Genomic DNA, 3,138 nt, shown 5'->3' with positions numbered 1-3,138 from the left:
GGCTCGTAAATTCATCCCCCGAAAGTGCTGTGAGCGGCTTCGGACAACGTGGGCCTTTTTGTTCAATCAAGTGAAAGCGCGCTGTGAGAATTCATCTTTCAACCTGATTTATGTGAGCAGTCGTTCATTTGGGAGCAGAAACAAAGAGAACACAGAAGGTCAGGATATGAAGTCCTGAGGAGAGTGCTCTGTGCTCTGCACTCACACCGACTTATATTTACTGTGTGGACGTTGGGAGAGGAAAAAAAAAAAAACACAGACTTGAGATTTTAATGTAACATCAACCTCCCGGAAAACAACATAACCTTCATTTCTTTGAGGCGCCTCTGGTTGTTGAGATAATTTATGTCCATACAGGGGGGTGTGTATTGGCAAGAATTGGGCTATACGATACGTATCACGATGCAGGGGCAACAATACGATATATTGCGATACTGTAGTCACGACGATATATTGAGGTGTTTGAGATAAAAATTAAAGCCTCAATATCTAAATATTCATTGTTTTTGTTGTTTTTTTCTCATTAAAAGAAAATAGAGAATTAATTTCTCTATGAACGTTTGAGGCAGAAACACCAACAAAATTAGAAACGTAGGGTTCAGGTGTCTATAGCTACGCTTCCTGTCAGGTAAAAAAAAAAAATAATGTCAATATTAATAGTTAGTATTTTGCCTCGACTCCGGCGATACGATACGATACGTAGTCCCAGTGTGATCCTAGTCTCAGACTCTGTTCCATCTGAACATCATGTCACGAACATCAGAACAGAGGGATCTACATTTGGAATCAGCTGTTCCAATCCACTCAGGTTCAGAGGTTCAAGTGCAACACAGAAATGAACCAATGCCATAAATAACCATCCATATCATTGTACGACAACACTTTTTTTCACAAAATGACTAAAGGTATTTCGCAAAAAAAATATTTTCAGAAAATGCACTGATCAAAATTAGAGAACACAAGTGATCAAAATTAGAGAACAACCATGACTTTGTCTTGGAAAAAAAAATCTGAAGGTTACAACAGTCAGCAATTAATAAGAAGTATACAGGCCTCTGCTGTGAATGACTTCAGCACATCTGCGGCCACAGGATAGCACTAGTCTCTCACACTGCTCTGGTGTGATTTTGGTCCATTCTTCTTCCAGTCTCCTCCACAGTTCGGTGATTGTAGTGGGTTTCTTGGCCATAACTTTGTCACCTAGGATTTTCCAGAGGTTCTCTATTGGATTGAGATCAGGACTCTGGGCAGGCCATGCCATTAATTCAATGTTTTGACCTTCAAGGAAAATCTTTACCCGTTTTGCTGTGTGACACGGGGCATTGTCCTGCATGAAGATTGCAGGCTGATTGGGCGATGAACGCAAGTGAGGAACCATGTGCTGTTGAAGAAGGTTCTGATACACATTTGCATTCACTCGGCCATGTAGCTGTACAAGAGGCCCAACTCCTGCTGCAGAAAACATGCCCCAAACCATGACACTTCCTCCTCCACCTTTCACTGACTTTTTAACACACTTTGGGTTTAGTCTTTCTCCAATGTGTCGCCGAACATAATGCTTCCCATCAGACCCAAATAAATTAAATTTGCTTTCATCACTGAAGTGAACTCTGGACCAGTTCTCCTCAGTCCACACAACATGCTCCTCAGCAAAGCTCAGTCTAGCTTTTTGATTTTTTCGGCTAATGAGAGGTTTGGTCACTGCAGTGTGGGCCTTCAGTCCAAATGCTGTTAAACGGCGAGACACTGTATGGCGAGACAGATCCTTACCATGTTCAGCACTGAAATGGCGAGCAATTCCAGCTGCAGTGTGGAAACGATTACCCATTGACATCCTCCGCAGTGACCTGTCCTCTCTTGCATCTGTCTTTCGTGGACGACCAGCCTTCTTGGGCGACTTGAATGAGTTTGTAGTTTTGTAAAGATTCAATATTCTTGAAATCACAGATTTGGAACGACCAACTTGTCTTGCTATGGCTGATAGGGTCATCCCGTTGGTTTTCATCTGGACAACCTGCTGCCGGAGGCCTTCAGTCACTTTAGAACGGCCCACCATCTTGCAAAGTCAGTGAAACTAGCAGTTAGAATGCCAGTTAAATAAGGGTTGACAGATAATCAAGGAAATTAGCACCATGTGCTTGATTAGCACCATTAAGTGGGAGGCACCTGAAAGTGTTCTCTAATTTTGATCAGTGCATTTTCTGGAAAATATTTTTTTTGCGAAATACCTTTAGTCATTTTGTGAAAAAAAGTGTTGTAGTACAATGATATAGACACAATAAAATGTCATTTAACTGTGGAACAGTGAAGATGGTATTATTTCAGATTTATTCCATTTTTTATGACTTGTTCTCTAATTTTGATCTCCAGTGTATATATATCTATACATATATGTATAGTTTTATATATATATATATACATATATGTATAGTTATATATATTTATATATATATTGACATATATGTATAGTTATATATATTTATATATATATTGACATATATGTATAGTTATATATATTTATATATATATTGACATATATGTATAGTTATATATATTTATATACATTTTGACATATATGTATAGTTATATATATTTATATATATTGACATATACATATATTCACATATGTGTATATATATTATTATATATTACAGTATATATTAATATGTATATTACATATATATGTGTATATGTATATATACAGACACACATATATACAGACACACAGATATATATATACATATATATAAATGTATAGTTCAGAATGGGTCACGGACGTTACCCGGGCGTGGGGGCAGCCACCCAAACCACACTGCACCCCCCCTGAACCTTCCTGCGGGTGGTGAGTCGGTACCAACCGTCCTAACCCGGATTCAATCTTGCCCAGGAGGTGAACCCTGGAGTTCTACACCAACGACAGAGACATTGACTCTGGGCCGCAGCGCCACCTTCCATAAACATTTGCATGTTAATAGTTAATGTAAAATCAATACATATTGAAAAAAAATATACAGCAATATTTGAATATATTTTTCTTACACCCCCTTCTTCCATATAAATGTTCCTGTTTTGATCTGAACTCAGCGTGTGTTTCTGTGTGTGCAGTCGTCGGCCGCGCAGGGGCACAGTGGTTTGTCA

Source organism: Cynoglossus semilaevis, chromosome Z, assembly GCF_000523025.1.
Source record: "Cynoglossus semilaevis isolate Cse_v1.0 chromosome Z, Cse_v1.0, whole genome shotgun sequence".
Lineage (NCBI taxonomy): Eukaryota > Metazoa > Chordata > Actinopteri > Pleuronectiformes > Cynoglossidae > Cynoglossus > Cynoglossus semilaevis.
Note: the sequence above shows the minus strand (reverse complement) of the source record.